Here is a 27,149-nt window from a genome sequence, read left to right as displayed (position 1 = left end):
GAGGTTTGGCCACGGGAACTGAAAACCGGTGCTACAGCCTCATCTTCTGTCTTTTTCCTGGGGAACATGAGCTTCGATGACCTGAGAACTGGCTGCATTTCCTGCCCCATGGCTCAGATCTGGCCGCTTCTGTATGCTGACATGATTCAGCTCACTGGCCGTCCCTTGGTGGATCTGCAACTTTGCATGTCCGGCGTTTGAGCATGTGCTTGGATCGATGATGACCCCCACAAATGCATTCCTTGGAAATCTGAACAAAAATGAGTGAGAAAACCCTACCGTCTCCTCATCGGAACTGAGGTCCAGCACGTGGCTCCCAAAAGGAAAGTAGGGAGAGGTTGAGGTTGCGTTTGCTGCCGTGTGTGTGTACAGCCACGTTGTTCGAGTGGAGGGTTGTGGCGTTCTCATGGGGAGAAGAGCCATTGGGAAAGGAGCCTGGGATGCCAATCCAGGTGGGAAGGCTAGGGACAGCGTGCCGTCTCTGGGTTCCTTGGTCGAGCCAGGACTTCTGTCCCCTGCCACGGACGAGCACGCGGCTAGGAAAGGAAGCGTGAACCGTTGGTGGTCCTATCGACTGCATTTGAGTTCTACAGGCCGCCGCCACCGGCTACTCGTTGCCTTGTGCCCTCACGGAAAGAGAAGTCTATGCTCAGGGTCAGAGCAGGATTCCTGGCCTAGGGCTGGCTCTTTGTCATGTTCTGCTTGGGAGACCAGATGCAGTTTAGGTTTCTCATGATGAGGGGAGAAATCCAATGGGCCATTGTCCCCGGGCGGTTGGCCAAGCTGATGGCTCCTCCTCGGGTTGTTTCCGGCTTGTGTGTGCTGTGTGAACAGGCTAGAAAATGCCTTAGTCAAGATAAGTCACAGCAAGCTTCTTTGGTGAGGGGTGGCTCTGGCATCTTTCCATGACACGTTGGGATCCCGGTGGAGAGGGAAGGGCAAGGCTACCTATAAAGACACATGAAATGGCTGGCTAAGCCCACATGTCTACTTGTGGGTGGACAGATTGACAGAGGCCATAGGCTTCCAGGAACACTTTTGATATCCCCTCAGGAGCATTTGGAGGCACGTGTAGAGAGGGAACACGGGAGAACTTCTGTGGACTGTCCCGCCTTTCTCCCCTCCTTGGTCGATTTACTTCATGGCGGGTCCCTATGCTAGTGAATGGTTGCCTTTGTGGCACAGTATGGTGTCTTCTCATGGGGGCTGATTTGGAGGTCGTGGGGTGTTTTGTCCCTGTCTGTCCACGTTCCCCCTGTGTTGAAGGTGTGAGGGTGTTCCTGAGTCCAGCCCAACATCTTTACTAAACCTGGCCCACATAGCGTTCCCTGAGGTTTGCAGCTCCTCCCGGAGGTCACTGGGCACAACCATGCGGAAAAAAGGGAGTCGGCTGCCAAGGAAAGGCTATAGATTTAAAGGCGGGTGAGGGTGTGTGGTGCGGGGGTCATTTTCACTGCCACGCGCTGGTGCATCCAGACTGTGGTATCCGGTGTGCCTGGCCACAGGCCAGACGAGTCATAGCGGTTCAGGTGTCTAGGCTGTTGGCTGGGTTCTCTTAATTGCATGGCTGTGGGTCACACATTGCTTCTAGAAGACCCGGGCCTCACTGTTTCTCCGAGGTCACGTCACTGACGGGCCCGGAGTGTGAATGTGCCAGGTACCACTGCAGTTGACCCCATTGGTGCAATGGTGTTCTCCGCCACAATGGGCATTGGAATGGCTCCCATGCCATTTGGTTGCAAGGGTTTCCCCACCACGTTGGGCTTCAGAATGTTTCCCATGTCATTACCTCTGTGTGTGAACCAAGGGTAGGTCATCTGTCTTGGCAGCAGCTCAGGAAGTGTGCCTACTGGTGAGTCTCCCTTGATCAGTCCAGGTGTTCCTCACGTGCCCTTTGTCACGGTTCCCTTCGAGCTGCTTTTGATGAAGGCCGTCATATTCGGCCAAGGCCCCTTCCCTTGTGGAAGATCTCTTCCCCGTAAGAGCGTGGCACTTGTGTGGAAGAATATGTGCCAAGGGCGGGCGTGTTCCCCTAGATGGCACCGGCTCTTAGTCTGAGGGGCCACAGTTGCCCAGAGGGTGTCTCAGGGGTTTAGGAAGACATCCTTCTGCTGTGGTGGATGGGAGAGCACTCAGGAGTGGAATTGCAGTGCCCGAGACCAGGGGGATTTTGGACAGCGGTGCTCTATGTCCTGATGGCCGCACCCTCTGAAGGCGTCAGCTCTATGTTGCTTTCACGTTTCCCTGCGGACCCACAGGCAAGATCTGCAGCAAATTACATGTCGAGGGGAGACAGAGCACGCATCACTGAGGGACATCGCCCTTTCGCTCGGTGCACCCGTGCACCCTCCTATAGGACGCATGTGTTCTCTCACCCCGAGCCAGGTGGAATGCCAAGAAAGGAATTCCAGCAGCAGATCAACCTGGGACCATCTGTATAATCCCTGACACCCGGTGAAGTGAGGAGGAGGAGCCTCACAGGGGTGTTGGCCCGCATTCCATGAGGATCCTGGTTTAACCCTTGTTGCGGTAAGTAGCACCTCTTTCCTAAAACCTAGAGGTTTGACCAAGGGAACATGTGCAACGGGGCTACACCCTCACCTTCTGGCCTTTTCCATGGGAACCCGAGCTTCGATGCCCTGAGAACTGGCTGCATTTCCTTCCCCAATGGCTTTGCTTTGTTCACTGCCGTATGCTGACGTGATTCAGCTCGCTGTCCGTACCGTGGTGGAATCTGCAAGTTTGCATGTCCAGCGTTTGAGCATGTGCTTGGCTCGACGATGACTTCCACAAATGCATTCCTTGGAAATCTGAACAAAATGAGTGAGAAATCCCTGCCGTCTCCTCCTTGGAACTGAGGTCCAACACGTGGCTCCCAAAAGGAAAGTAGGGAGAGGTTCGCGTTGCATTTGCTCCCGTGGGTGTCCACAGCCACGCTGTTTAAGTTGAGGCTTGTGGCCGTCTGATGGGGAGAAGAGGCATTGGGAAAGGAGCCTGGGATGCCAATCCAGGAGGGAAGGCTAGGGAGAGCGTGCCGTCTGTGGGTTCCTTGGTCTAGCCAGGACTGCTGTCCCCTGCCACGGTTCAGCATTCGGGTAGGAGAGGAAGCGTGAGCCCTTGGTGGTCCGGTCGCCTGCCCTTGAGTTCTACAGGCCTCCGCCACCGGCTACTCGTTGCCTTGTGCCCGCAAAGAAACGGAAGTCTGTAGGCTCAGGGTCAGAGCAGGATTCCTGGCCTAGGGCAGGCTTCTTTGCCATGTTCTGCTTGGGAGACCAGATGCAGTTTAGGTTTCTCCTGATAAGGGGAGAAATCCAATGGGCCATTGCCACCGGGAGGTTGGCCAAGCTAAGGGCTCCTCCTCGGGTTGTGTCTGGCTTGTGTGTGCTGTGTGAAAGGGCTAGAAAATGCCTTAGTGAAGATAAGTCACAGCAAGCTTCTTTGGTGAGGGGTGGCTCTGGCATCTTTCCCTGACACGTTGGGATCCCGGTGGAGAGAGGAGGGCAAGGCGAATGAAGAAGACACGAGAGATGGCTGGCTAATCCCACAGGTTTACTGGTGGGTGGATAGATCGATGGTGGTCATAGGCTTCCGGGAACACTTTTGGTATTCCCTCAGGGACATTTGGAGGCAAGTGTAGAGAGGGAACACGGGAGCACATCTGTGGCGTGTCTCGCTTGTTTCCCCTCCTTGGTCAATTTACTTCATGGCGGGTCCCTGTGCCAGGGAATGGTTGCCTTCGTGGCACAGTATGGTGTCTTCTCATGGGGGCTGATTTGGAGGCCGTGGGGTGTTTTGTCCCTGTCTGTCCACGTTCTCCCTGTGTTGAAGATGTGAAGGTGTTCCTCAGTACAGCCCTGCATCGGTACTACACCCAGCCCACCTAGCAGTCCCTGAGGATTGCAGACCTTCCCGGAGGTCATTGGGCAAAACCACGCGGAAAGGGAGTCGGCTGCCAAGGAAAGGCTACAGGTTTCCGGGCCCGAGAGGATGTGTGGTGCGGGGATCTTTTCTCCTGCCACCCGCTGGTGCTTTGAGACTGTGGTGTACGGCGTGCCTGGCCACAGTCCAGAGAAGTCATACCGGTTCAGGTGTCTAGGCTGTTGGCCGGGTTCTCTTGTTGCGCGGCTGTAGGTAACACGTTGCTTCTAGAGGACCTGGGCCTCACGGTTTCACCGAGGTCACGTCACTGACGGACCCAGAGTGTGAAAGTGCCAGGCAGCACTGCAAGAGACCCAATTGCTGCAACAGTTTGCCCCGCCACGTTGGGCATCGTAATGGTTCCCATGCCATTACCTTTGTGTGTACGACAAGGGTAGGTCGTCTGTCCTAACAGCAGGCCAGGAAGTATGCCTGCTGGTGAGTCTGCCTTGATTAGCCCAGGTGTTCCTCACGTGCCCTTTGTCGTGGGTCCCTATGAGCCGCTTTTGGTGGAGGCCGTCATATTCGGCCGTGTGCCCTTCCCTTGTGGAAGATCTCTTGATCTTCCGGGCGCGTCCACTGTGTGGAGCCATGTGTGCTTAGAGTTGGTGTGTTCCCCAAAGGTCACTGGCTCTTAGTCTGAGGAGGCACAGTTGCCCTGAGCGTGTCTCAGGGTTTCCGGAAGACATCCTTTAGCTGTGATGGAGGGGAGAGTGCTCAGGAGAGGAATTGCAGGGCCCGAGGCCAGGGTGTTGTTGGACAGCGGGGCTCTTTGTCCTGATGGCGGCACGCCGTGAAGGCGTCTACGCCACATTGCTTTCACATTTACGTGCGGACACCCAGGCACGATGGGCAGCAAATGAAATGTTGAGGGGATATAGAGCACGCATCACTAGATGGTATCGCCCTTTCCCTCGGTGCGCCCGTGCACCATCCTCAGGCACGCGTGTGTTCTCTCAGCCCGAGCCAGGTGGACTGCCAGGGCCGGACTCCCAGCAGCAGAGCAGCCTGGGGCCATCCGTATCATCCATAATACCTGGTGAAGGGAGGAGGAGGAGTCTCGCAGGGGTGTTGGCGCACATTCCATGAGGATCCTGGTTTAAACCTTGTTGCGGTAAGTGGCACTTCTTTGCTAAAACCTAGAGGTTTGGCCACGGGAACTGAAAACCGGTGCTACAGCCTCATCTTCTGTCTTTTTCCTGGGGAACATGAGCTTCGATGACCTGAGAACTGGCTGCATTTCCTGCCCCATGGCTCAGATCTGGCCGCTTCTGTATGCTGACATGATTCAGCTCACTGGCCGTCCCTTGGTGGAATCTGCAACTTTGCATGTCCGGCGTTTGAGCATGTGCTTGGATCGATGATGACCCCCACAAATGCATTCCTTGGAAATCTGAACAAAATGAGTGAGAAAACCCTACCGTCTCCTCATCGGAACTGAGGTCCAGCACGTGGCTCCCAAAAGGAAAGTAGGGAGAGGTTGAGGTTGCGTTTGCTGCCGTGTGTGTGTACAGCCACGTTGTTCGAGTGGAGGGTTGTGGCCGTCTCATGGGGAGAAGAGCCATTGGGAAAGGAGCCTGGGATGCCAATCCAGGTGGGAAGGCTAGGGACAGCGTGCCGTCTCTGGGTTCCTTGGTCGAGCCAGGACTTCTGTCCCCTGCCACGGACGAGCACGCGGCTAGGAAAGGAAGCGTGAACCGTTGGTGGTCCTATCGACTGCATTTGAGTTCTACAGGCCGCCGCCACCGGCTACTCGTTGCCTTGTGCCCTCACGGAAAGAGAAGTCTATGCTCAGGGTCAGAGCAGGATTCCTGGCCTAGGGCTGGCTCTTTGTCATGTTCTGCTTGGGAGACCAGATGCAGTTTAGGTTTCTCATGATGAGGGGAGAAATCCAATGGGCCATTGTCCCCGGGCGGTTGGCCAAGCTGATGGCTCCTCCTCGGGTTGTTTCCGGCTTGTGTGTGCTGTGTGAACAGGCTAGAAAATGCCTTAGTCAAGATAAGTCACAGCAAGCTTCTTTGGTGAGGGGTGGCTCTGGCATCTTTCCATGACACGTTGGGATCCCGGTGGAGAGGGAAGGGCAAGGCTACCTATAAAGACACATGAAATGGCTGGCTAAGCCCACATGTCTACTTGTGGGTGGACAGATTGACAGAGGCCATAGGCTTCCAGGAACACTTTTGATATCCCCTCAGGAGCATTTGGAGGCACGTGTAGAGAGGGAACACGGGAGAACTTCTGTGGACTGTCCCGCCTTTCTCCCCTCCTTGGTCGATTTACTTCATGGCGGGTCCCTATGCTAGTGAATGGTTGCCTTTGTGGCACAGTATGGTGTCTTCTCATGGGGGCTGATTTGGAGGTCGTGGGGTGTTTTGTCCCTGTCTGTCCACGTTCCCCCTGTGTTGAAGGTGTGAGGGTGTTCCTGAGTCCAGCCCAACATCTTTACTAAACCTGGCCCACATAGCGTTCCCTGAGGTTTGCAGCTCCTCCCGGAGGTCACTGGGCACAACCATGCGGAAAAAAGGGAGTCGGCTGCCAAGGAAAGGCTATAGATTTAAAGGCGGGTGAGGGTGTGTGGTGCGGGGGTCATTTTCACTGCCACGCGCTGGTGCATCCAGACTGTGGTATCCGGTGTGCCTGGCCACAGGCCAGACGAGTCATAGCGGTTCAGGTGTCTAGGCTGTTGGCTGGGTTCTCTTAATTGCATGGCTGTGGGTCACACATTGCTTCTAGAAGACCCGGGCCTCACTGTTTCTCCGAGGTCACGTCACTGACGGGCCCGGAGTGTGAATGTGCCAGGTACCACTGCAGTTGACCCCATTGGTGCAATGGTGTTCTCCGCCACAATGGGCATTGGAATGGCTCCCATGCCATTTGGTTGCAAGGGTTTCCCCACCACGTTGGGCTTCAGAATGTTTCCCATGTCATTACCTCTGTGTGTGAACCAAGGGTAGGTCATCTGTCTTGGCAGCAGCTCAGGAAGTGTGCCTACTGGTGAGTCTCCCTTGATCAGTCCAGGTGTTCCTCACGTGCCCTTTGTCACGGTTCCCTTCGAGCTGCTTTTGATGAAGGCCGTCATATTCGGCCAAGGCCCCTTCCCTTGTGGAAGATCTCTTCCCCGTAAGAGCGTGGCACTTGTGTGGAAGAATATGTGCCAAGGGCGGGCGTGTTCCCCTAGATGGCACCGGCTCTTAGTCTGAGGGGCCACAGTTGCCCAGAGGGTGTCTCAGGGGTTTAGGAAGACATCCTTCTGCTGTGGTGGATGGGAGAGCACTCAGGAGTGGAATTGCAGTGCCCGAGACCAGGGGGATTTTGGACAGCGGTGCTCTATGTCCTGATGGCCGCACCCTCTGAAGGCGTCAGCTCTATGTTGCTTTCACGTTTCCCTGCGGACCCACAGGCAAGATCTGCAGCAAATTACATGTCGAGGGGAGACAGAGCACGCATCACTGAGGGACATCGCCCTTTCGCTCGGTGCACCCGTGCACCCTCCTATAGGACGCATGTGTTCTCTCACCCCGAGCCAGGTGGAATGCCAAGAAAGGAATTCCAGCAGCAGATCAACCTGGGACCATCTGTATAATCCCTGACACCCGGTGAAGTGAGGAGGAGGAGCCTCACAGGGGTGTTGGCCCGCATTCCATGAGGATCCTGGTTTAACCCTTGTTGCGGTAAGTAGCACCTCTTTCCTAAAACCTAGAGGTTTGACCAAGGGAACATGTGCAACGGGGCTACACCCTCACCTTCTGGCCTTTTCCATGGGAACCCGAGCTTCGATGCCCTGAGAACTGGCTGCATTTCCTTCCCCAATGGCTTTGCTTTGTTCACTGCCGTATGCTGACGTGATTCAGCTCGCTGTCCGTACCGTGGTGGAATCTGCAAGTTTGCATGTCCAGCGTTTGAGCATGTGCTTGGCTCGACGATGACTTCCACAAATGCATTCCTTGGAAATCTGAACAAAATGAGTGAGAAATCCCTGCCGTCTCCTCCTTGGAACTGAGGTCCAACACGTGGCTCCCAAAAGGAAAGTAGGGAGAGGTTCGCGTTGCATTTGCTCCCGTGGGTGTCCACAGCCACGCTGTTTAAGTTGAGGCTTGTGGCCGTCTGATGGGGAGAAGAGGCATTGGGAAAGGAGCCTGGGATGCCAATCCAGGAGGGAAGGCTAGGGAGAGCGTGCCGTCTGTGGGTTTCCTTGGTCTAGCCAGGACTGCTGTCCCCTGCCACGGTTCAGCATTCGGGTAGGAGAGGAAGCGTGAGCCCTTGGTGGTCCGGTCGCCTGCCCTTGAGTTCTACAGGCCTCCGCCACCGGCTACTCGTTGCCTTGTGCCCGCAAAGAAACGGAAGTCTGTAGGCTCAGGGTCAGAGCAGGATTCCTGGCCTAGGGCAGGCTTCTTTGCCATGTTCTGCTTGGGAGACCAGATGCAGTTTAGGTTTCTCCTGATAAGGGGAGAAATCCAATGGGCCATTGCCACCGGGAGGTTTGGCCAAGCTAAGGGCTCCTCCTCGGGTTGGTCTGGCTTGTGGTGGTGCTGTGTGAAAGGGCTAGAAAATGCCCTTAGTGAAGATAAGTCACAGCAAGCTTCTTTGTGAGGGGTGGCTCTGGCATCTTTCCCTGACACGTTGGGATCCCCGGTGGAGAGGAGTGAGGCAAGGCGAATGAAGAAGACACGAGAGATGGCTGGCTAATCCCACAGGTTACTGGTGGGTGGATAGATCGATGGTGGTCATAGGCTTCCGGGAACACTTTTTGGTATTCCCTCAGGGACATTTGGAGGCAAGTGTAGAGACGGGAACACGGGAGCACATCTGTGGCGTGTTCTCGCTTGTTTCCCCTCCTTGGTCAATTTACTTCATGGCGGGTCCCTGTGCCAGGGAATGGTTTGCCTTCGTGGCACAGTATGGTGTCTCTCATGGGGGTGATTTGGAGGCGTGGGTGTTTTGTCCCTGTCTGTCCACGTTCTCCCTGTGTTGAAGATGTGGAAGGTGTTCCTCAGTACAGCCCTGGCATCGGTACTACACCCAGCCCACCTAGCAGTCCCTGAGGATTGCAGACCTTCCCGGAGGTCATTGGGCAAAACCACGCGGAAAGGGGATAGTCGGCTGCCCAAGGAAAGGCTACAGGTTTCCGGGCCCGAGAGGATGTTGTGGTGCGGGGATCTTTCTCCTGCCACCCGCTGGTGCTTTGAGACTGTGGTGTACGGCGTGCCTGGCCACAGTCCAGAGAAGTCATACCGGTTCAGGTGTCTAGGCTGTTGGCTCGGGTTCTCTTGTTGCGCGGCTGTAGGTAACACGTTGCTTCTAGAGGACCTGGGCCTCACGGTTTCACCGAGGTCCAGTCACTGACGGACCCAGAGTGTGAAAGTGCCAGGCAGCACTGCAAGAGAACCCAATTGCTGCAACAGTTTTCGCCCCGCCACGTTGGGCATCGTAATGGTTCCCATGCCATTACCTTTGTGTGTACGACAAGGGTAGGTCGTCTGTCCTAACAGCAGGCCAGGAAGTATGCCTGCTGGTGAGTCTGCCTTGATTAGCCCAGGTGTTCCTCACGTGCCCTTTGTCGTGGGGTCCCTATGAGCCGCTTTTGGTGGAGGCCGTCCATATTCGGCCCGTGTGCCCTTTCCCTTGTGGAAGATCTCTTGATCTTCCGGGCGCGTCCACTGTGTGGAGCCATGTGTGCTTAGAGTTGGTGTGTTCCCCAAAGGTCACTGGCTCTTAGTCTGAGGAGGCACAGTTGCCCTGAGCGTGTCTCAGGGTTTCCGGAAGACATCCTTTAGCTGTGATGGAGGGGAGAGTGCTCAGGAGAGGAATTGCAGGGGCCCGAGGCCAGGGTGTTGTTGGACAGCGGGGCTCTTGTCCCTGATGGCGGCACGCCGTGAAGGCGTCTACGCCACCTTGCTTTCACATTACGTGCGGACCACCCAGGCACGATGGGCAGCAAATGAAATGTTGAGGGGATATAGAGCACGCCATCACTAGATGGTATCGCCCTTTCCCTCGGTGCGCCGTGCACCATCCTCAGGCACGCGTGTGTTCTCTCAGCCCGAGCCAGGTGGACTGCCAGGGCGGACTCCCAGCAGCAGAGCAGCCTGGGGCCATCCGTATCATCCATAATACTGGTGAAGGGAGGAGGAGGAGTCTCGCAGGGGTGTTGGCGCACATTCATGAGGATCCTGGTTTAAACCTTGTTGCGTTAAGTGGCACTTCTTTGCTAAAACCTAGAGGTTTGGCCACGGGAACTGAAAACCGGTGCTACAGCCTCATCTTCTGTCTTTTTCCTGGGGAACATGAGCTTCGATGACCTGAGAACTGGCTGCATTTCCTGCCCCATGGCTCAGATCTGGCCGCTTCTGTATGCTGACATGATTCAGCTCACTGGCCGTCCCTTGTGGAATCTGCAACTTTGCATGTCCGGCGTTTGAGCATGTGCTTGGATCGATGATGACCCCACCAAATGCATTCCTTGAAATCTGAACAAATGAGTGAGAAAACCCTACCGTTCTCCTCATCGGAACTGAGGTCCAGCACGTGGCTCCCAAAGGAAAGTAGGGAGAGGTGAGGTTGCGTTTGCTGCCGCTGTGTGTGTACAGCCACGTTGTTCGAGTGGAGGGTTGTGGCCGTCCTCATGGGGAGAAGAGCCATTGGGAAAGGAGCCTGGGATGCCAATCCAGGTGGGAAGGCTAGGGACAGCGTGCCGTCTCTGGGTTCCTTGGTCGAGCCAGGACTTCTGTCCCCTGCCACGGACGAGCACGCGGCTAGGAAAGGAAGCGTTGAAACCGTTGGTGGTCCTATCGACTGCATTTGAGTTCTACAGGCCGCCGCCACCGGCTACTCGTTGCCTTGTGCCCTCACGGAAAGAGAAGTCTATGCTCAGGGTCAGAGCAGGATTCCTGGCCTAGGGCTGGCTCTTTGTCATGTTCTGCTTGGGAGACCAGATGCAGTTTAGGTTTCTCATGATGAGGGGAGAAATCCAATGGGCCATTGTCCCCGGGCGGGTTGGCCAAGCTGATGGCTTCCTCCTCGGGTTGTTTCCGGCTTGTGTGTGCTGTGTGAACAGGCTAGAAAATGCCTTAGTCAAGATAAGTCACAGCAAGCTTCTTTGGTGAGGGGTGGGCTCTGGCATCTTTCCATGACACGTTGGGATCCCGGTGGAGAGGGAAGGGCAAGGCTACCTATAAAGACACATGAAATGGCTGGCTAAGCCCACATGTCTACTTGTGGGTGGACAGATTGACAGAGGCCATAGGCTTCCAGGAACACTTTTGATATCCCCTCAGGAGCATTTGGAGGCACGTGTAGAGAGGGAACACGGGGAGAACTTCTGTGGGAACTGTCCCGCCTTTCTCCCCTCCTTGGTCGATTTACTTCATGGCGGGTCCCTATGCTAGTGAATGGTTGCCTTTGTGGCACAGTATGGTGTCTTCTCATGGGGCTGATTTGGAGGTCGTGGGGTGTTTTGTCCCTGTCTGTCCACGTTCCCCCTGTGTTGAAGGTGTGAGGGTTGTTCCTGAGTCCAGCCCAACATCTTTACTAACCTGGCCCACATAGCGTTCCCTGAGGTTTGCAGCTCCTCCCGGAGGTCACTGGGCACAACCATGCGGAAAAAAGGGAGTTCGGCTGCCAAGGAAAGGCTATAGATTTAAAGGCGGGTGAGGGTGTGTGGGTGCGGGGGTCATTTTCACTGCCACGCGCTGGTTGCATCCAGACTGTGGTATCCGGGTGTGCCTGGCCACAGGCCAGACGAGTCATAGCGGTTCAGGTGTCTAGGCTGTTGGCTGGGTTCTCTTAATTGCATGGCTGTGGGTCACACATTGCTTCTAGAAGACCCGGGCCTCACTGTTTCTCCGAGGTCACGTCACTGACGGGCCCGGAGTGTGAATGTGCCAGGTACCACTGCAGTTGACCCCATTGTGCAATGGTGTTCTCCGCCCACAATGGGCATTGGAATGGCTCCATGCCATTTGGTTGCAAGGGTTTCCCCACCACGTTGGGCTTCAGAATGTTTCCCATGTCATTACCTCTGTGTGTGAACCAAGGGTAGGTCATCTGTCTTGGCAGCAGCTCAGGAAGTGTGCCTACTGGTGAGTCTCCCTTGATCAGTCCAGGTGTTCCTCACGTGCCCTTTGTCACGGTTCCCTTCGAGCTGCTTTTGATGAAGGCCGTCATATTCGGCCAAGGCCCCTTCCCTTGTGGAAGATCTCTTCCCCGTAAGAGCGTGAGCACTTGTTGTGGAAGAATATGTGCCAAGGGCGGGCGTGTTCCCCTAGATGGCACGAGCTCTTAGTCTGAGGGGCCACAGTTGCCCAGAGGGTGTCTCAGGGGTTAGGAAGACCAGCCTTCTGCTGTGTGGATGGGAGAGCACTCAGGAGTGGAATTGCAGTGCCCGATGACCAGGGGATTTTGGACAGCGGTGCTCTATGTCCTGATGGCCGCACCCTCTGAAGGCGTCAGCTCTATGTTGCTTTCACGTTTCCCTGCGGACCCACAGGCAAGATCTGCAGCAAATTACCTGTCGAGGGGAGACAGAGCACGCATCACTGAGGGACATCGCCCTTTCGCTCGGTGCACCCGTGCACCCTCCTATAGGACGCATGTGTTCTCTACCCCGAGCCAGGTGGAATGCCAAGAAAGGAATTCCAGCAGCAGATCAACCTGGGACCATCTGTATAATCCCTGACACCCGGTGAAGTGAGGAGGAGGAGTCCTCACAGGGGTGTTTGGCCCGCATTCCATGAGGATCCTGGTTTAACCCTTGTTGCGGTAAGTAGGCACCTCTTTCCTAAAACCTAGAGGTTTGACCAAGGGAACATGTGCAACGGGGCTACACCCTCACCTTCTGGCCTTTTCCATGGGAACCCGAGCTTCGATGACCTGAGAACTGGCTGCATTTCCTTCCCCAATGGCTTTGCTTTGTTCACTGCCCGTATGCTGACGTGGATTCCAGCTCGCTGTCCGTACCGTGGTGGAATCTGCAAGTTTGCATGTCCAGCGTTTGAGCATGTGCTTGGCTCGACGATGACTTCCACAAATGCATTCCTTGGAAATCTGAACAAAATGAGTGAGAAATCCCTGCCGTCTCCTCCTTGGAACTGAGGTCCAACACGTGGCTCCCAAAAGGAAAGTAGGGAGAGGTTCGCGTTGCATTTGCTCCCGTGGGTGTCCACAGCCACGCTGTTTAAGTTGAGGCTTGTGGCCGTCTGATGGGGAGAAGAGGCATTGGGAAAGGAGCCTGGGATGCCAATCCAGGAGGGAAGGCTAGGGAGAGCGTGCCGTCTGTGGGTTCCTTGGTTCTAGCCAGGACTGCTGTCCCCTGCACGGTTCAGCATTCGGGTAGGAGAGGAAGCGTGAGCCCTTGGTGGTCCGGTCGCCTGCCCTTGAGTTCTACAGGCCTCCGCCACCGGCTACTCGTTGCCTTGTGCCCGCAAAGAAACGGAAGTCTGTAGGCTCAGGGTCAGAGCAGGATTCCTGGCCTAGGGCAGGCTTCTTTGCCATGTTCTGCTTGGGAGACCAGATGCAGTTTAGGTTTCTCCTGATAAGGGGAGAAATCCAATGGGCCATTGCCACCGGGAGGTTGGCCAAGCTAAGGGCTCCTCCTCGGGTTGTGTCTGGCTTGTGTGTGCTGTGTGAAAGGGCTAGAAAATGCCTTAGTGAAGATAAGTCACAGCAAGCTTCTTTGGTGAGGGGTGGCTCTGGCATCTTTCCCTGACACGTTGGGATCCCGGTGGAGAGAGGAGGGCAAGGCGAATGAAGAAGACACGAGAGATGGCTGGCTAATCCCACAGGTTTACTGGTGGGTGGATAGATCGATGGTGGTCATAGGCTTCCGGGAACACTTTTGGTATTCCCTCAGGGACATTTGGAGGCAAGTGTAGAGAGGGAACACGGGAGCACATCTGTGGCGTGTCTCGCTTGTTTCCCCTCCTTGGTCAATTTACTTCATGGCGGGTCCCTGTGCCAGGGAATGGTTGCCTTCGTGGCACAGTATGGTGTCTTCTCATGGGGGCTGATTTGGAGGCCGTGGGGTGTTTTGTCCCTGTCTGTCCACGTTCTCCCTGTGTTGAAGATGTGAAGGTGTTCCTCAGTACAGCCCTGCATCGGTACTACACCCAGCCCACCTAGCAGTCCCTGAGGATTGCAGACCTTCCCGGAGGTCATTGGGCAAAACCACGCGGAAAGGGAGTCGGCTGCCAAGGAAAGGCTACAGGTTTCCGGGCCCGAGAGGATGTGTGGTGCGGGGATCTTTTCTCCTGCCACCCGCTGGTGCTTTGAGACTGTGGTGTACGGCGTGCCTGGCCACAGTCCAGAGAAGTCATACCGGTTCAGGTGTCTAGGCTGTTGGCCGGGTTCTCTTGTTGCGCGGCTGTAGGTAACACGTTGCTTCTAGAGGACCTGGGCCTCACGGTTTCACCGAGGTCACGTCACTGACGGACCCAGAGTGTGAAAGTGCCAGGCAGCACTGCAAGAGACCCAATTGCTGCAACAGTTTGCCCCGCCACGTTGGGCATCGTAATGGTTCCCATGCCATTACCTTTGTGTGTACGACAAGGGTAGGTCGTCTGTCCTAACAGCAGGCCAGGAAGTATGCCTGCTGGTGAGTCTGCCTTGATTAGCCCAGGTGTTCCTCACGTGCCCTTTGTCGTGGGTCCCTATGAGCCGCTTTTGGTGGAGGCCGTCATATTCGGCCGTGTGCCCTTCCCTTGTGGAAGATCTCTTGATCTTCCGGGCGCGTCCACTGTGTGGAGCCATGTGTGCTTAGAGTTGGTGTGTTCCCCAAAGGTCACTGGCTCTTAGTCTGAGGAGGCACAGTTGCCCTGAGCGTGTCTCAGGGTTTCCGGAAGACATCCTTTAGCTGTGATGGAGGGGAGAGTGCTCAGGAGAGGAATTGCAGGGCCCGAGGCCAGGGTGTTGTTGGACAGCGGGGCTCTTTGTCCTGATGGCGGCACGCCGTGAAGGCGTCTACGCCACATTGCTTTCACATTTACGTGCGGACACCCAGGCACGATGGGCAGCAAATGAAATGTTGAGGGGATATAGAGCACGCATCACTAGATGGTATCGCCCTTTCCCTCGGTGCGCCCGTGCACCATCCTCAGGCACGCGTGTGTTCTCTCAGCCCGAGCCAGGTGGACTGCCAGGGCCGGACTCCCAGCAGCAGAGCAGCCTGGGGCCATCCGTATCATCCATAATACCTGGTGAAGGGAGGAGGAGGAGTCTCGCAGGGGTGTTGGCGCACATTCCATGAGGATCCTGGTTTAAACCTTGTTGCGGTAAGTGGCACTTCTTTGCTAAAACCTAGAGGTTTGGCCACGGGAACTGAAAACCGGTGCTACAGCCTCATCTTCTGTCTTTTTCCTGGGGAACATGAGCTTCGATGACCTGAGAACTGGCTGCATTTCCTGCCCCATGGCTCAGATCTGGCCGCTTCTGTATGCTGACATGATTCAGCTCACTGGCCGTCCCTTGGTGGAATCTGCAACTTTGCATGTCCGGCGTTTGAGCATGTGCTTGGATCGATGATGACCCCCACAAATGCATTCCTTGGAAATCTGAACAAAATGAGTGAGAAAACCCTACCGTCTCCTCATCGGAACTGAGGTCCAGCACGTGGCTCCCAAAAGGAAAGTAGGGAGAGGTTGAGGTTGCGTTTGCTGCCGTGTGTGTGTACAGCCACGTTGTTCGAGTGGAGGGTTGTGGCCGTCTCATGGGGAGAAGAGCCATTGGGAAAGGAGCCTGGGATGCCAATCCAGGTGGGAAGGCTAGGGACAGCGTGCCGTCTCTGGGTTCCTTGGTCGAGCCAGGACTTCTGTCCCCTGCCACGGACGAGCACGCGGCTAGGAAAGGAAGCGTGAACCGTTGGTGGTCCTATCGACTGCATTTGAGTTCTACAGGCCGCCGCCACCGGCTACTCGTTGCCTTGTGCCCTCACGGAAAGAGAAGTCTATGCTCAGGGTCAGAGCAGGATTCCTGGCCTAGGGCTGGCTCTTTGTCATGTTCTGCTTGGGAGACCAGATGCAGTTTAGGTTTCTCATGATGAGGGGAGAAATCCAATGGGCCATTGTCCCCGGGCGGTTGGCCAAGCTGATGGCTCCTCCTCGGGTTGTTTCCGGCTTGTGTGTGCTGTGTGAACAGGCTAGAAAATGCCTTAGTCAAGATAAGTCACAGCAAGCTTCTTTGGTGAGGGGTGGCTCTGGCATCTTTCCATGACACGTTGGGATCCCGGTGGAGAGGGAAGGGCAAGGCTACCTATAAAGACACATGAAATGGCTGGCTAAGCCCACATGTCTACTTGTGGGTGGACAGATTGACAGAGGCCATAGGCTTCCAGGAACACTTTTGATATCCCCTCAGGAGCATTTGGAGGCACGTGTAGAGAGGGAACACGGGAGAACTTCTGTGGACTGTCCCGCCTTTCTCCCCTCCTTGGTCGATTTACTTCATGGCGGGTCCCTATGCTAGTGAATGGTTGCCTTTGTGGCACAGTATGGTGTCTTCTCATGGGGGCTGATTTGGAGGTCGTGGGGTGTTTTGTCCCTGTCTGTCCACGTTCCCCCTGTGTTGAAGGTGTGAGGGTGTTCCTGAGTCCAGCCCAACATCTTTACTAAACCTGGCCCACATAGCGTTCCCTGAGGTTTGCAGCTCCTCCCGGAGGTCACTGGGCACAACCATGCGGAAAAAAGGGAGTCGGCTGCCAAGGAAAGGCTATAGATTTAAAGGCGGGTGAGGGTGTGTGGTGCGGGGGTCATTTTCACTGCCACGCGCTGGTGCATCCAGACTGTGGTATCCGGTGTGCCTGGCCACAGGCCAGACGAGTCATAGCGGTTCAGGTGTCTAGGCTGTTGGCTGGGTTCTCTTAATTGCATGGCTGTGGGTCACACATTGCTTCTAGAAGACCCGGGCCTCACTGTTTCTCCGAGGTCACGTCACTGACGGGCCCGGAGTGTGAATGTGCCAGGTACCACTGCAGTTGACCCCATTGGTGCAATGGTGTTCTCCGCCACAATGGGCATTGGAATGGCTCCCATGCCATTTGGTTGCAAGGGTTTCCCCACCACGTTGGGCTTCAGAATGTTTCCCATGTCATTACCTCTGTGTGTGAACCAAGGGTAGGTCATCTGTCTTGGCAGCAGCTCAGGAAGTGTGCCTACTGGTGAGTCTCCCTTGATCAGTCCAGGTGTTCCTCACGTGCCCTTTGTCACGGTTCCCTTCGAGCTGCTTTTGATGAAGGCCGTCATATTCGGCCAAGGCCCCTTCCCTTGTGGAAGATCTCTTCCCCGTAAGAGCGTGGCACTTGTGTGGAAGAATATGTGCCAAGGGCGGGCGTGTTCCCCTAGATGGCACCGGCTCTTAGTCTGAGGGGCCACAGTTGCCCAGAGGGTGTCTCAGGGGTTTAGGAAGACATCCTTCTGCTGTGGTGGATGGGAGAGCACTCAGGAGTGGAATTGCAGTGCCCGAGACCAGGGGGATTTTGGACAGCGGTGCTCTATGTCCTGATGGCCGCACCCTCTGAAGGCGTCAGCTCTATGTTGCTTTCACGTTTCCCTGCGGACCCACAGGCAAGATCTGCAGCAAATTACATGTCGAGGGGAGACAGAGCACGCATCACTGAGGGACATCGCCCTTTCGCTCGGTGCACCCGTGCACCCTCCTATAGGACGCATGTGTTCTCTCACCCCGAGCCAGGTGGAATGCCAAGAAAGGAATTCCAGCAGCAGATCAACCTGGGACCATCTGTATAATCCCTGACACCCGGTGAAGTGAGGAGGAGGAGCCTCACAGGGGTGTTGGCCCGCATTCCATGAGGATCCTGGTTTAACCCTTGTTGCGGTAAGTAGCACCTCTTTCCTAAAACCTAGAGGTTTGACCAAGGGAACATGTGCAACGGGGCTACACCCTCACCTTCTGGCCTTTTCCATGGGAACCCGAGCTTCGATGCCCTGAGAACTGGCTGCATTTCCTTCCCCAATGGCTTTGCTTTGTTCACTGCCGTATGCTGACGTGATTCAGCTCGCTGTCCGTACCGTGGTGGAATCTGCAAGTTTGCATGTCCAGCGTTTGAGCATGTGCTTGGCTCGACGATGACTTCCACAAATGCATTCCTTGGAAATCTGAACAAAATGAGTGAGAAATCCCTGCCGTCTCCTCCTTGGAACTGAGGTCCAACACGTGGCTCCCAAAAGGAAAGTAGGGAGAGGTTCGCGTTGCATTTGCTCCCGTGGGTGTCCACAGCCACGCTGTTTAAGTTGAGGCTTGTGGCCGTCTGATGGGGAGAAGAGGCATTGGGAAAGGAGCCTGGGATGCCAATCCAGGAGGGAAGGCTAGGGAGAGCGTGCCGTCTGTGGGTTCCTTGGTCTAGCCGGGACTGCTGTCCCCTGCCACGGTTCAGCATTCGGGTAGGAGAGGAAGCGTGAGCCCTTGGTGGTCCGGTCGCCTGCCCTTGAGTTCTACAGGCCTCCGCCACCGGCTACTCGTTGCCTTGTGCCCGCAAAGAAACGGAAGTCTGTAGGCTCAGGGTCAGAGCAGGATTCCTGGCCTAGGGCAGGCTTCTTTGCCATGTTCTGCTTGGGAGACCAGATGCAGTTTAGGTTTCTCCTGATAAGGGGAGAAATCCAATGGGCCATTGCCACCGGGAGGTTGGCCAAGCTAAGGGCTCCTCCTCGGGTTGTGTCTGGCTTGTGTGTGCTGTGTGAAAGGGCTAGAAAATGCCTTAGTGAAGATAAGTCACAGCAAGCTTCTTTGGTGAGGGGTGGCTCTGGCATCTTTCCCTGACACGTTGGGATCCCGGTGGAGAGAGGAGGGCAAGGCGAATGAAGAAGACACGAGAGATGGCTGGCTAATCCCACAGGTTTACTGGTGGGTGGATAGATCGATGGTGGTCATAGGCTTCCGGGAACACTTTTGGTATTCCCTCAGGGACATTTGGAGGCAAGTGTAGAGAGGGAACACGGGAGCACATCTGTGGCGTGTCTCGCTTGTTTCCCCTCCTTGGTCAATTTACTTCATGGCGGGTCCCTGTGCCAGGGAATGGTTGCCTTCGTGGCACAGTATGGTGTCTTCTCATGGGGGCTGATTTGGAGGCCGTGGGGTGTTTTGTCCCTGTCTGTCCACGTTCTCCCTGTGTTGAAGATGTGAAGGTGTTCCTCAGTACAGCCCTGCATCGGTACTACACCCAGCCCACCTAGCAGTCCCTGAGGATTGCAGACCTTCCCGGAGGTCATTGGGCAAAACCACGCGGAAAGGGAGTCGGCTGCCAAGGAAAGGCTACAGGTTTCCGGGCCCGAGAGGATGTGTGGTGCGGGGATCTTTTCTCCTGCCACCCGCTGGTGCTTTGAGACTGTGGTGTACGGCGTGCCTGGCCACAGTCCAGAGAAGTCATACCGGTTCAGGTGTCTAGGCTGTTGGCCGGGTTCTCTTGTTGCGCGGCTGTAGGTAACACGTTGCTTCTAGAGGACCTGGGCCTCACGGTTTCACCGAGGTCACGTCACTGACGGACCCAGAGTGTGAAAGTGCCAGGCAGCACTGCAAGAGACCCAATTGCTGCAACAGTTTGCCCCGCCACGTTGGGCATCGTAATGGTTCCCATGCCATTACCTTTGTGTGTACGACAAGGGTAGGTCGTCTGTCCTAACAGCAGGCCAGGAAGTATGCCTGCTGGTGAGTCTGCCTTGATTAGCCCAGGTGTTCCTCACGTGCCCTTTGTCGTGGGTCCCTATGAGCCGCTTTTGGTGGAGGCCGTCATATTCGGCCGTGTGCCCTTCCCTTGTGGAAGATCTCTTGATCTTCCGGGCGCGTCCACTGTGTGGAGCCATGTGTGCTTAGAGTTGGTGTGTTCCCCAAAGGTCACTGGCTCTTAGTCTGAGGAGGCACAGTTGCCCTGAGCGTGTCTCAGGGTTTCCGGAAGACATCCTTTAGCTGTGATGGAGGGGAGAGTGCTCAGGAGAGGAATTGCAGGGCCCGAGGCCAGGGTGTTGTTGGACAGCGGGGCTCTTTGTCCTGATGGCGGCACGCCGTGAAGGCGTCTACGCCACATTGCTTTCACATTTACGTGCGGACACCCAGGCACGATGGGCAGCAAATGAAATGTTGAGGGGATATAGAGCACGCATCACTAGATGGTATCGCCCTTTCCCTCGGTGCGCCCGTGCACCATCCTCAGGCACGCGTGTGTTCTCTCAGCCCGAGCCAGGTGGACTGCCAGGGCCGGACTCCCAGCAGCAGAGCAGCCTGGGGCCATCCGTATCATCCATAATACCTGGTGAAGGGAGGAGGAGGAGTCTCGCAGGGGTGTTGGCGCACATTCCATGAGGATCCTGGTTTAAACCTTGTTGCGGTAAGTGGCACTTCTTTGCTAAAACCTAGAGGTTTGGCCACGGGAACTGAAAACCGGTGCTACAGCCTCATCTTCTGTCTTTTTCCTGGGGAACATGAGCTTCGATGACCTGAGAACTGGCTGCATTTCCTGCCCCATGGCTCAGATCTGGCCGCTTCTGTACGCTGACATGATTCAGCTCACTGGCCGTCCCTTGGTGGAATCTGCAACTTTGCATGTCCGGCGTTTGAGCATGTGCTTGGATCGATGATGACCCCCACAAATGCATTCCTTGGAAATCTGAACAAAATGAGTGAGAAAACCCTACCGTCTCCTCATCGGAACTGAGGTCCAGCACGTGGCTCCCAAAAGGAAAGTAGGGAGAGGTTGAGGTTGCGTTTGCTGCCGTGTGTGTGTACAGCCACGTTGTTCGAGTGGAGGGTTGTGGCCGTCTCATGGGGAGAAGAGCCATTGGGAAAGGAGCCTGGGATGCCAATCCAGGTGGGAAGGCTAGGGACAGCGTGCCGTCTCTGGGTTCCTTGGTCGAGCCAGGACTTCTGTCCCCTGCCACGGACGAGCACGCGGCTAGGAAAGGAAGCGTGAACCGTTGGTGGTCCTATCGACTGCATTTGAGTTCTACAGGCCGCCGCCACCGGCTACTCGTTGCCTTGTGCCCTCACGGAAAGAGAAGTCTATGCTCAGGGTCAGAGCAGGATTCCTGGCCTAGGGCTGGCTCTTTGTCATGTTCTGCTTGGGAGACCAGATGCAGTTTAGGTTTCTCATGATGAGGGGAGAAATCCAATGGGCCATTGTCCCCGGGCGGTTGGCCAAGCTGATGGCTCCTCCTCGGGTTGTTTCCGGCTTGTGTGTGCTGTGTGAACAGGCTAGAAAATGCCTTAGTCAAGATAAGTCACAGCAAGCTTCTTTGGTGAGGGGTGGCTCTGGCATCTTTCCATGACACGTTGGGATCCCGGTGGAGAGGGAAGGGCAAGGCTACCTATAAAGACACATGAAATGGCTGGCTAAGCCCACATGTCTACTTGTGGGTGGACAGATTGACAGAGGCCATAGGCTTCCAGGAACACTTTTGATATCCCCTCAGGAGCATTTGGAGGCACGTGTAGAGAGGGAACACGGGAGAACTTCTGTGGACTGTCCCGCCTTTCTCCCCTCCTTGGTCGATTTACTTCATGGCGGGTCCCTATGCTAGTGAATGGTTGCCTTTGTGGCACAGTATGGTGTCTTCTCATGGGGGCTGATTTGGAGGTCGTGGGGTGTTTTGTCCCTGTCTGTCCACGTTCCCCCTGTGTTGAAGGTGTGAGGGTGTTCCTGAGTCCAGCCCAACATCTTTACTAAACCTGGCCCACATAGCGTTCCCTGAGGTTTGCAGCTCCTCCCGGAGGTCACTGGGCACAACCATGCGGAAAAAAGGGAGTCGGCTGCCAAGGAAAGGCTATAGATTTAAAGGCGGGTGAGGGTGTGTGGTGCGGGGGTCATTTTCACTGCCACGCGCTGGTGCATCCAGACTGTGGTATCCGGTGTGCCTGGCCACAGGCCAGACGAGTCATAGCGGTTCAGGTGTCTAGGCTGTTGGCTGGGTTCTCTTAATTGCATGGCTGTGGGTCACACATTGCTTCTAGAAGACCCGGGCCTCACTGTTTCTCCGAGGTCACGTCACTGACGGGCCCGGAGTGTGAATGTGCCAGGTACCACTGCAGTTGACCCCATTGGTGCAATGGTGTTCTCCGCCACAATGGGCATTGGAATGGCTCCCATGCCATTTGGTTGCAAGGGTTTCCCCACCACGTTGGGCTTCAGAATGTTTCCCATGTCATTACCTCTGTGTGTGAACCAAGGGTAGGTCATCTGTCTTGGCAGCAGCTCAGGAAGTGTGCCTACTGGTGAGTCTCCCTTGATCAGTCCAGGTGTTCCTCACGTGCCCTTTGTCACGGTTCCCTTCGAGCTGCTTTTGATGAAGGCCGTCATATTCGGCCAAGGCCCCTTCCCTTGTGGAAGATCTCTTCCCCGTAAGAGCGTGGCACTTGTGTGGAAGAATATGTGCCAAGGGCGGGCGTGTTCCCCTAGATGGCACCGGCTCTTAGTCTGAGGGGCCACAGTTGCCCAGAGGGTGTCTCAGGGGTTTAGGAAGACATCCTTCTGCTGTGGTGGATGGGAGAGCACTCAGGAGTGGAATTGCAGTGCCCGAGACCAGGGGGATTTTGGACAGCGGTGCTCTATGTCCTGATGGCCGCACCCTCTGAAGGCGTCAGCTCTATGTTGCTTTCACGTTTCCCTGCGGACCCACAGGCAAGATCTGCAGCAAATTACATGTCGAGGGGAGACAGAGCACGCATCACTGAGGGACATCGCCCTTTCGCTCGGTGCACCCGTGCACCCTCCTATAGGACGCATGTGTTCTCTCACCCCGAGCCAGGTGGAATGCCAAGAAAGGAATTCCAGCAGCAGATCAACCTGGGACCATCTGTATAATCCCTGACACCCGGTGAAGTGAGGAGGAGGAGCCTCACAGGGGTGTTGGCCCGCATTCCATGAGGATCCTGGTTTAACCCTTGTTGCGGTAAGTAGCACCTCTTTCCTAAAACCTAGAGGTTTGACCAAGGGAACATGTGCAACGGGGCTACACCCTCACCTTCTGGCCTTTTCCATGGGAACCCGAGCTTCGATGCCCTGAGAACTGGCTGCATTTCCTTCCCCAATGGCTTTGCTTTGTTCACTGCCGTATGCTGACGTGATTCAGCTCGCTGTCCGTACCGTGGTGGAATCTGCAAGTTTGCATGTCCAGCGTTTGAGCATGTGCTTGGCTCGACGATGACTTCCACAAATGCATTCCTTGGAAATCTGAACAAAATGAGTGAGAAATCCCTGCCGTCTCCTCCTTGGAACTGAGGTCCAACACGTGGCTCCCAAAAGGAAAGTAGGGAGAGGTTCGCGTTGCATTTGCTCCCGTGGGTGTCCACAGCCACGCTGTTTAAGTTGAGGCTTGTGGCCGTCTGATGGGGAGAAGAGGCATTGGGAAAGGAGCCTGGGATGCCAATCCAGGAGGGAAGGCTAGGGAGAGCGTGCCGTCTGTGGGTTCCTTGGTCTAGCCGGGACTGCTGTCCCCTGCCACGGTTCAGCATTCGGGTAGGAGAGGAAGCGTGAGCCCTTGGTGGTCCGGTCGCCTGCCCTTGAGTTCTACAGGCCTCCGCCACCGGCTACTCGTTGCCTTGTGCCCGCAAAGAAACGGAAGTCTGTAGGCTCAGGGTCAGAGCAGGATTCCTGGCCTAGGGCAGGCTTCTTTGCCATGTTCTGCTTGGGAGACCAGATGCAGTTTAGGTTTCTCCTGATAAGGGGAGAAATCCAATGGGCCATTGCCACCGGGAGGTTGGCCAAGCTAAGGGCTCCTCCTCGGGTTGTGTCTGGCTTGTGTGTGCTGTGTGAAAGGGCTAGAAAATGCCTTAGTGAAGATAAGTCACAGCAAGCTTCTTTGGTGAGGGGTGGCTCTGGCATCTTTCCCTGACACGTTGGGATCCCGGTGGAGAGAGGAGGGCAAGGCGAATGAAGAAGACACGAGAGATGGCTGGCTAATCCCACAGGTTTACTGGTGGGTGGATAGATCGATGGTGGTCATAGGCTTCCGGGAACACTTTTGGTATTCCCTCAGGGACATTTGGAGGCAAGTGTAGAGAGGGAACACGGGAGCACATCTGTGGCGTGTCTCGCTTGTTTCCCCTCCTTGGTCAATTTACTTCATGGCGGGTCCCTGTGCCAGGGAATGGTTGCCTTCGTGGCACAGTATGGTGTCTTCTCATGGGGGCTGATTTGGAGGCCGTGGGGTGTTTTGTCCCTGTCTGTCCACGTTCTCCCTGTGTTGAAGATGTGAAGGTGTTCCTCAGTACAGCCCTGCATCGGTACTACACCCAGCCCACCTAGCAGTCCCTGAGGATTGCAGACCTTCCCGGAGGTCATTGGGCAAAACCACGCGGAAAGGGAGTCGGCTGCCAAGGAAAGGCTACAGGTTTCCGGGCCCGAGAGGATGTGTGGTGCGGGGATCTTTTCTCCTGCCACCCGCTGGTGCTTTGAGACTGTGGTGTACGGCGTGCCTGGCCACAGTCCAGAGAAGTCATACCGGTTCAGGTGTCTAGGCTGTTGGCCGGGTTCTCTTGTTGCGCGGCTGTAGGTAACACGTTGCTTCTAGAGGACCTGGGCCTCACGGTTTCACCGAGGTCACGTCACTGACGGACCCAGAGTGTGAAAGTGCCAGGCAGCACTGCAAGAGACCCAATTGCTGCAACAGTTTGCCCCGCCACGTTGGGCATCGTAATGGTTCCCATGCCATTACCTTTGTGTGTACGACAAGGGTAGGTCGTCTGTCCTAACAGCAGGCCAGGAAGTATGCCTGCTGGTGAGTCTGCCTTGATTAGCCCAGGTGTTCCTCACGTGCCCTTTGTCGTGGGTCCCTATGAGCCGCTTTTGGTGGAGGCCGTCATATTCGGCCGTGTGCCCTTCCCTTGTGGAAGATCTCTTGATCTTCCGGGCGCGTCCACTGTGTGGAGCCATGTGTGCTTAGAGTTGGTGTGTTCCCCAAAGGTCACTGGCTCTTAGTCTGAGGAGGCACAGTTGCCCTGAGCGTGTCTCAGGGTTTCCGGAAGACATCCTTTAGCTGTGATGGAGGGGAGAGTGCTCAGGAGAGGAATTGCAGGGCCCGAGGCCAGGGTGTTGTTGGACAGCGGGGCTCTTTGTCCTGATGGCGGCACGCCGTGAAGGCGTCTACGCCACATTGCTTTCACATTTACGTGCGGACACCCAGGCACGATGGGCAGCAAATGAAATGTTGAGGGGATATAGAGCACGCATCACTAGATGGTATCGCCCTTTCCCTCGGTGCGCCCGTGCACCATCCTCAGGCACGCGTGTGTTCTCTCAGCCCGAGCCAGGTGGACTGCCAGGGCCGGACTCCCAGCAGCAGAGCAGCCTGGGGCCATCCGTATCATCCATAATACCTGGTGAAGGGAGGAGGAGGAGTCTCGCAGGGGTGTTGGCGCACATTCCATGAGGATCCTGGTTTAAACCTTGTTGCGGTAAGTGGCACTTCTTTGCTAAAACCTAGAGGTTTGGCCACGGGAACTGAAAACCGGTGCTACAGCCTCATCTTCTGTCTTTTTCCTGGGGAACATGAGCTTCGATGACCTGAGAACTGGCTGCATTTCCTACCCCATGGCTCAGATCTGGCCGCTTCTGTACGCTGACATGATTCAGCTCACTGGCCGTCCCTTGGTGGAATCTGCAACTTTGCATGTCCGGCGTTTGAGCATGTGCTTGGATCGATGATGACCCCCACAAATGCATTCCTTGGAAATCTGAACAAAATGAGTGAGAAAACCCTACCGTCTCCTCATCGGAACTGAGGTCCAGCACGTGGCTCCCAAAAGGAAAGTAGGGAGAGGTTGAGGTTGTGTTTGCTGCCGTGTGTGTGTACAGCCACGTTGTTCGAGTGGAGGGTTGTGGCCGTCTCATGGGGAGAAGAGCCATTGGGAAAGGAGCCTGGGATGCCAATCCAGGTGGGAAGGCTAGGGACAGCGTGCCGTCTCTGGGTTCCTTGGTCGAGCCAGGACTTCTGTCCCCTGCCACGGACGAGCACGCGGCTAGGAAAGGAAGCGTGAACCGTTGGTGGTCCTATCGACTGCATTTGAGTTCTACAGGCCGCCGCCACCGGCTACTCGTTGCCTTGTGCCCTCACGGAAAGAGAAGTCTATGCTCAGGGTCAGAGCAGGATTCCTGGCCTAGGGCTGGCTCTTTGTCATGTTCTGCTTGGGAGACCAGATGCAGTTTAGGTTTCTCATGATGAGGGGAGAAATCCAATGGGCCATTGTCCCCGGGCGGTTGGCCAAGCTGATGGCTCCTCCTCGGGTTGTTTCCGGCTTGTGTGTGCTGTGTGAACAGGCTAGAAAATGCCTTAGTCAAGATAAGTCACAGCAAGCTTCTTTGGTGAGGGGTGGCTCTGGCATCTTTCCATGACACGTTGGGATCCCGGTGGAGAGGGAAGGGCAAGGCTACCTATAAAGACACATGAAATGGCTGGCTAAGCCCACATGTCTACTTGTGGGTGGACAGATTGACAGAGGCCATAGGCTTCCAGGAACACTTTTGATATCCCTCAGGAGCATTTGGAGGCACGTGTAGAGAGGGAACACGGGAGAACTTCTGTGGACTGTCCCGCCTTTCTCCCCTCCTTGGTCGATTTACTTCATGGCGGGTCCCTATGCTAGTGAATGGTTGCCTTTGTGGCACAGTATGGTGTCTTCTCATGGGGGCTGATTTGGAGGTCGTGGGGTGTTTTGTCCCTGTCTGTCCACGTTCCCCCTGTGTTGAAGGTGTGAGGGTGTTCCTGAGTCCAGCCCAACATCTTTACTAAACCTGGCCCACATAGCGTTCCCTGAGGTTTGCAGCTCCTCCCGGAGGTCACTGGGCACAACCATGCGGAAAAAAGGGAGTCGGCTGCCAAGGAAAGGCTATAGATTTAAAGGCGGGTGAGGGTGTGTGGTGCGGGGGTCATTTTCACTGCCACGCGCTGGTGCATCCAGACTGTGGTATCCGGTGTGCCTGGCCACAGGCCAGACGAGTCATAGCGGTTCAGGTGTCTAGGCTGTTGGCTGGGTTCTCTTAATTGCATGGCTGTGGGTCACACATTGCTTCTAGAAGACCCGGGCCTCACTGTTTCTCCGAGGTCACGTCACTGACGGGCCCGGAGTGTGAATGTGCCAGGTACCACTGCAGTTGACCCCATTGGTGCAATGGTGTTCTCCGCCACAATGGGCATTGGAATGGCTCCCATGCCATTTGGTTGCAAGGGTTTCCCCACCACGTTGGGCTTCAGAATGTTTCCCATGTCATTACCTCTGTGTGTGAACCAAGGGTAGGTCATCTG

At 55.7% G+C, this 27,149-nt stretch overlaps 11 non-coding genes across 11 annotated transcripts; all 11 read left to right on the top strand.

Moving 5' to 3' along the window:
• Nucleotides 1–211: 211 nt before the first annotated feature.
• LOC117310738 (small nucleolar RNA SNORD116) lies at nt 212–304 on the top strand. The gene has a single exon (XR_004524782.1). It is a non-coding gene; the product is annotated as a small nucleolar RNA SNORD116 (small nucleolar RNA).
• Nucleotides 305–2,771: 2,467 nt separating this feature from the next.
• Nucleotides 2,772–2,863, top strand: LOC117310746 (small nucleolar RNA SNORD116). Its single transcript, XR_004524790.1, has one exon. It is a non-coding gene; the product is annotated as a small nucleolar RNA SNORD116 (small nucleolar RNA).
• A 2,409-nt stretch (nt 2,864–5,272) lies between these two features.
• LOC117310725 (small nucleolar RNA SNORD116) lies at nt 5,273–5,364 on the top strand. The gene has a single exon (XR_004524770.1). It is a non-coding gene; the product is annotated as a small nucleolar RNA SNORD116 (small nucleolar RNA).
• Nucleotides 5,365–7,831: 2,467 nt separating this feature from the next.
• LOC117310745 (small nucleolar RNA SNORD116) lies at nt 7,832–7,923 on the top strand. The gene has a single exon (XR_004524789.1). It is a non-coding gene; the product is annotated as a small nucleolar RNA SNORD116 (small nucleolar RNA).
• Nucleotides 7,924–10,347: 2,424 nt separating this feature from the next.
• LOC117310762 (small nucleolar RNA SNORD116) lies at nt 10,348–10,438 on the top strand. Its single transcript, XR_004524805.1, has one exon. It is a non-coding gene; the product is annotated as a small nucleolar RNA SNORD116 (small nucleolar RNA).
• Nucleotides 10,439–12,921: 2,483 nt separating this feature from the next.
• LOC117310744 (small nucleolar RNA SNORD116) lies at nt 12,922–13,013 on the top strand. The gene has a single exon (XR_004524788.1). It is a non-coding gene; the product is annotated as a small nucleolar RNA SNORD116 (small nucleolar RNA).
• Nucleotides 13,014–15,422: 2,409 nt separating this feature from the next.
• Nucleotides 15,423–15,514, top strand: LOC117310766 (small nucleolar RNA SNORD116). The gene has a single exon (XR_004524809.1). It is a non-coding gene; the product is annotated as a small nucleolar RNA SNORD116 (small nucleolar RNA).
• A 2,467-nt stretch (nt 15,515–17,981) lies between these two features.
• On the top strand, nt 17,982–18,073 carry LOC117310743 (small nucleolar RNA SNORD116). The gene has a single exon (XR_004524787.1). It is a non-coding gene; the product is annotated as a small nucleolar RNA SNORD116 (small nucleolar RNA).
• Nucleotides 18,074–20,482: 2,409 nt separating this feature from the next.
• On the top strand, nt 20,483–20,574 carry LOC117310759 (small nucleolar RNA SNORD116). Its single transcript, XR_004524802.1, has one exon. It is a non-coding gene; the product is annotated as a small nucleolar RNA SNORD116 (small nucleolar RNA).
• Nucleotides 20,575–23,041: 2,467 nt separating this feature from the next.
• LOC117310742 (small nucleolar RNA SNORD116) lies at nt 23,042–23,133 on the top strand. The gene has a single exon (XR_004524786.1). It is a non-coding gene; the product is annotated as a small nucleolar RNA SNORD116 (small nucleolar RNA).
• Nucleotides 23,134–25,542: 2,409 nt separating this feature from the next.
• Nucleotides 25,543–25,634, top strand: LOC117310747 (small nucleolar RNA SNORD116). Its single transcript, XR_004524791.1, has one exon. It is a non-coding gene; the product is annotated as a small nucleolar RNA SNORD116 (small nucleolar RNA).
• The last annotated feature ends 1,515 nt before the right edge of the window (nt 25,635–27,149 follow it).

Source organism: Tursiops truncatus, unplaced genomic scaffold (assembly GCF_011762595.2).
Source record: "Tursiops truncatus isolate mTurTru1 unplaced genomic scaffold, mTurTru1.mat.Y mat_scaffold_137_arrow_ctg1, whole genome shotgun sequence".
Taxonomy (NCBI): domain Eukaryota; kingdom Metazoa; phylum Chordata; class Mammalia; order Artiodactyla; family Delphinidae; genus Tursiops; species Tursiops truncatus.
Note: the sequence above shows the minus strand (reverse complement) of the source record. Positions and strands in the feature narration are given on the sequence as shown.